We start from the raw sequence: 6,197 nt of genomic DNA, 5'->3' as shown, positions 1-6,197 counted from the left end.
GTAACAAATAAGTGTAAAGAGACATATCATGGAGTTTATTTTTTCGTTTTGGCAAGTAGCCGTATAATAAGCAGGATAATGTATAGAACGCCGGTCATTATGGGAAAATAAGTCCCTTCAGGGCGAAACAAGACCCCTCCGCTGGCGCGTCGGGGTCCGGTTCGCCCTGTCGGGACTTATTTTCCCCATAATGACCGGCGTTCTATACATTATCCCTTACATAACATCCTTTGTCTTGTGGATCTGATTGCCCTTGGAACCAGTACATTAGCATTTCATTGGGGGAGGGGAGGGTGCCTTTGTTTAATGCCAAGAGGGGCCACATGGCTAACTAAAAGTAGTTTTGAAACCCTAAAATAATTGCTATCAGGTGTAAATAGAACACATTGCTACACCTGGGTACGAGTAGCATCCACTTCTAATTATACACTGACATTACAAATAGCATACACCGATATTTGTACCAGAGTGACTTTTGCACTCCTGGTACAATTAGCCTTGGCACACAGCTGGGCTATTCACACCCTGTATGACGTGTGACAGCAAATGTGTTGTGCAACGGTAGCACACGGGAGCCCGGGGTTCGATTTCTTGTGAAGAGCATACTTTGCTAGAGCATACAGTCTATGGGCTAGAGCGGTTGAGAAAGTATCCGCTTTTGATTACACATTGGTGCAAATAACATACATTACTGTATTTGTATCAGGGTGAAAAGTCTTTGCCCATCAGTCCTTACACCAGGGTGTAAATAGCACACATTGCTATATACACCAGGGTACGATTAGTATCCACTTCTAATTATACACTGGTACAAATAGCATACATTGATATTTGTACCGGGGTGAAAATAGCCTTTACCTATTTGTACCGGGGGAAAATAAATACATTTAGATGGGTGTGTCCCAACCCATTATATAGAAAATTCAAATGATTACACTGACCCATTTACTGAAACAAATCTACATATTAACCAAAACACAGTAAGTATCTGTGATGAGTGTACTTACAAAATATCAAGTGTTTGCTTCTTATGACATGAGGCTATGTATTATACAATGCCCATGAAAGCATCACTTAGCTCATAGTGTATATCCAGCAGGTGGCATTGCTACAGTATGTATATTAGTACAATCTGCATTATGTAAATGAATCATCATGATGGTTTAGCTTTCAAATGGGTCATGGGCCAAAAACTGTGTCAAACCGCAGAGTGGAGCAAAATGGCAGATCACACAACCTATTTACCTGTGTGTGTGTGTGTGTGTGTGTGTGTGTGTGGTGTGTGTGTGTGTGTGTGTGTGTGTGTGTGTGTGTGTGTGTGTGTGTGTGTGTGTTTTTGTGTGTGTGTGTGTGTGTGTTTTTGTGTGTGTGTGTAGCTGACTACAGGTCTGTTTGAGAGAGGGGGAGATTTACAACTTATTTACCTGTGTGTGTGTGGCTGATTACAGGTCTGTTTGAGAGAAGGGGAGATTCACACATAGAGGGGGGGGGGGGGGGTAGGCGTGGAAGAGGGAGAGAGAGACAGAGAGGTGGAGAGAGCAAAAGAAAGAGACCGAAAAAAAGGGAGAAAGAGAGATATGGAGATAAAGAGAAAAGATAGGAAATGAGGGAGAGAGAGATGATGAGTGTGAGAAAGAGGGAGGCATGGTGAGAGAGAGGGAGAGAAAGAGGGAGAAAGAGAGAGAGAGAGAAAGAGAGAAAAAGGGAGGGAGGGAGAGAGATAGAAAGAGAAAGAGGGAGGGAGGCAGTCATGTTTCAGCTGAGAGAGAAAAGAGTGAGAGAAAGAGATGGAGGGAGAGGGAGAGAAAAGAAAGAGATAGAGAGAGGGAGGGAGGGAGGGAGGCAGTGATGTTTCCGCTGATTTGAGAAACCCACTCCTCCCGCTCTGGGTGCACAGTGCCGAACGCCCAGAGACAGATATATCACCTCCCACCGCTGCTCGCTGTGGCCTCGCGCTTCTTAAAGCGCCATGGCGGCCCACACACTCACACACATGAGCAATTTTAACATCCACAGGTCGCACAACCCTCTGAGGAGAGCACGCACACACACACACACATATGCACATGTGTGAAGGAGTTGGGATTCTCGCAGCCGATGTATGGAAGGTTGCATTTAGAGGCCAAGGGATCAAAGGGATACTGCGCTGCGCTTCTAAAAACATGAAGCCGTTTGCACAGGTTGGAGAAGAGGAGAGAAGAGAAAAGAGAGGAGAGAGGAGAGAGAGAGAAAAAAACAGGCTGCTGGTTTGGAGAAGAGCTTGTAGAAGAGCTCGCTTCAGCTAATAACAAGCCTGGCGAGGCTGTCAGGCTCCGAGCACAGTTGGGATTTGAAAATGGGCCGAGATGAGAATGGCTCCTGCTGAGCGCTCATAGCAGCTAACTGTCGTGCGGGCACATGCGGCCCAGGCGTGGCACAGGTCTGGGCCAGGGGCAGCTGCAGAACCAGCTGCCATTTGAGAAATGAGGGCGGGAACCCACCCAGCACTGTGTTGAAGGAGGGGTCTGTCTGAACAGCAGAGCAGTGTTCACCGCTCACACAGGGGAGAGGAAAAAAGCACAAGTCATGGCCCAGTGATTTGCCCTTTGTCCTTGCTGTCATCGGAGGCAAAGAAAAGCCCGTTTCCTCTTAGGTGAAGGAGAGAATTTAAATAGCAGGGCTTATGCCTGTTCCTCAGATTCATCCTTCTCTTCATGCATACCCTCTCTCTCTCTCTTTCTCTCTCTCTCTGGAAAGCACACATAGTCTAAGCACACACTCACAGACACAGACACAGTCACACACATACACACACTCACACACACACACACAGGTCATTCAATGTAAACTCTCCCATTCCAAGAATTTAATAACAAGCCCCTCAGAAGACAGCAGATAAGCCAGAGACCATTTTAAAAACATGATTTAGGAAGCTTATTCCCCATGCTTTTAACTCGATATTCAATTATTGTCCTCTGTTCCATACGCAAGTTGAGAGGGGAAAAAAAGCTTTGTTGAAATCCTTATCGGCCCCTCTATTCTTAATGGTGGATTAACTGGGAGAGAGAGAGAGAGAGAGAGAGAGAGGGAGAGAGAGAGAGGCTGACGAAGGGAGTCTAGGGATTTTTCATAATGTGCATGAATTCAGATTCCTCTGTGAGAGATAAATGAAAATGTTCATATTCTTTGTTTGACTACTTCTGGACTTATCGCATTGTTTGGACATGCCTGACATACGGTAGGCTTTCCCTTCCTGAAAGAAAATTGCTCTCTGACACGTGGCGTACTGCCAGGCCTTTTGGTATTGTGCTGGTTTTGGTTCAGAATAGGTCCCATTGTTCATTGTTCCAAGATCTTACGCCTCACAAACTAGGACCCTCCACACAGATAATCAAGTCAAAAGCTGAATATTCTGCAGAAAAACAATAACATCCAGTGGGCAACTGAGTTTCTAGAAGTGACCTTGTAGTCATGATTTTCCCGGAAGAGACAATCAATATGTAATGTTTATATATTATCTGAAAAAGAAAAAAAAGCATAAAGAGAGGCTAAGGGACAGCCATAAAGCTGGTGTGATAAAAGCTTGCAGTTTAGTCAATGGGGCATTGATCATGACGGTCATTATCACAGTATTGCTCTCTATCTATTATGAGGCAAAATACAGTGTGAGAGGCCAACCGCTATCTCCTGCTCTCCTCCTCCATCCTGTTAGCCCTTTGGCACTGGTGAGTGTGGTCTATGAATCTACTCCAGATCACAGCATGAAGCCACTATCCCTCTGCTCTGCTCTGTCTCTGCCTTTGCATTGCTTCCATTAACAAAAAGAGACTCCTTTGAATAATTTACTGTATTTATTTTTCATAATGTGTTAGCTGATTTATGGTACATATAGTACATTCTCTGACATTATTTTTCGTGTACAGATTAATCATTTTTACTCTTTGAACAGATCTGATTTCTGCCTGTCTGCAATTATTTAGGCATGTTATGACAGTAAATGCAGTTTGTTTCTGTACAGTGAATGCAAATTGTTTTGAGGTGCTGATTACTGTTTTAAATTGGAATTGCATAATCCATGTTTAAATATGTAAATAGCTTTTCGATTTGTGTGGTGAAAAGATTATTTTTTTTGTTCAATTCATTCCCAATATAGATCACACAGGGCCATGGTAAATGTTAGCCTAGCGCTGAATAATTACCAAATTCCTAGTGTAAAAATCCCAGGCTATTGAAGAAATTGAAGTACCTGAACTGTGTGTGTGTTTGTGTGTGTGTGTGTGTGTGTGTGTGTGTGTGTGTGTGTCAGCGTCAGAGAGAGAGAGAGAGAGAGAGAGACAGGGAGAGAGAGAATGAAAGGAGTGAGAGACAGAGGAGGAGACAGTGAGTGTAGAGATGGCAAGCAAGCGGGAGGGAGAGAGAGAGCAAAGAGAGCACAGAGAGAAATGAAGGGGAATAAATCCCCCCAATATTTCAGTGGGACTCTCCGAGGTTATTTCAGTCCTCCTACCCTGAGATTGGCCAGACACATTTTAATCAGTTTACCCTTAACGTACAGCCCAGGTCATGAATATCTACCTAGCGCAATGAGTTTGCACAGCCAACGTCCCCTGATGGATGACCAGTTCTTTAGAAGCAATTCATCCGCTTCTCTCTTACTTAGAGCTATCTTTGATTTACACTGACACCTGTCTATTTATAATACTCTTCCTGCAATAACTCTTAAAGCACTGAGCTAACAGTGAACATTATGTCAGCAAGTGTTTTATCATTTCTGCAAGATTAGCGGAGTGACTTGGCATCTTTGTCAATAAAAGTCCTTGCCACAATCTGCCTTCTCACTTTTTACGGGATGAACGATGAAGTGCGGCAAATCACTTTAATTATTTTTCATTTTATTTTGAAAGTGAAACAATTAACACACCCAAGAAAGATTAATTGCCGTAGAGACTTTTTAGGATGGGAGGAGTGCTTATAACTTAATTTGGACACAATTGAGTGAATAAAATGTTCCGTTTCACCTTGGGCTAAAAATAAAGTGACTGTGCGGTGTAGACGCAGAGTCAATCACATGACACCCACCTTGGGCACAGCGATAAGACCCACGACTTTCAAGGGCCTGCGTCTGGTAGGTTTGTGCCCTTGCGCTGGGTTGGCCGCTTGACTCTCCCAATGGCAGGGCTTTGGACTTAAGGGGTAAGTGTGTGGGTGGGTGAGGGTGGTGAAATGAACAGTAGCGTTGTCATGGGGACTTTCCCTCTGGACTGCGGAGAAAATAGGACCTAACTCCACATTTAAACTCTCATTATTTCTGAATTAATTAAAGAAAAAAAGGAATCCTGTAGACCCTGGGTCTTTTGAGAGGATTCCCATCTAGTCTCCGTATCAGATGCAGAAGTTGTTCCTGAATGCCTTTGGGGGAAGGTATCCATGCAAAGCAGTACCACTTGAGAAGAGTGCTGTGCGACTTGAGGGACTGAGGATGGAGGGGAAACAGGGAAGGGAAGTCTCCTGACAGCCAGGCTGCTCCACGGGGATGCACACATGTCCTGCTTTTTAGCACATGCTTTCACACTCATGCAAACGGCACTGTCCAATAAAGCACGTCAATCGAAAGATATTGCTATGTTGTTTAGTTTGATTGCTTTTTGATTGATGATTTTATATGATAAAAGTCACCAGAGAATGCACTGGCTATAATATGCAACATACTGTAGAGGAATTATTCATAATTCATCACATATACCAAGCATGTTCTAGACATATGTGGCTTTTACCACTATGTTACTCCCTAAGAGCTGTCTCTATTCATAAGGTTGATATTTACGGAGGGAGGTGATGTTTGGCTGGGCTTTGTCGTGCAGACCTTCGGAATGAGAAATGGCCCCAGATTTCGCCAGCAGTGGGGGGACCCATCACATTTGCCAACCCTTTATCCAACGCCCCCCACTGCTCTGCAATGCCATCTCTCCTCCCGCCCCTCCCCCCTCCCCTCAAGGTGTCCTCTGCACCTCACAGCCGGCGTGTAATTATCAGCACTCATCTGGTCCTGCTGGCTGGACAGCCTGTGAGAGACGGACACAGAGAGGGAGAGAGGGAGAGAGAGAGATGGGAGAGAGAGAGAGAGAGAGAGAGAGAGACAGGCAGGAGAGAGAGAGAGAGATAATGAGAGAGAAAAAGAGTGAGGCATGAAAGAGAGAGAGAGATTAGGCACAGGGATG

Source organism: Alosa sapidissima, chromosome 14 (assembly GCF_018492685.1).
Source record: "Alosa sapidissima isolate fAloSap1 chromosome 14, fAloSap1.pri, whole genome shotgun sequence".
Classification (NCBI taxonomy): Eukaryota; Metazoa; Chordata; class Actinopteri; order Clupeiformes; family Clupeidae; genus Alosa; species Alosa sapidissima.
This window is presented reverse-complemented; position numbering follows the sequence as displayed.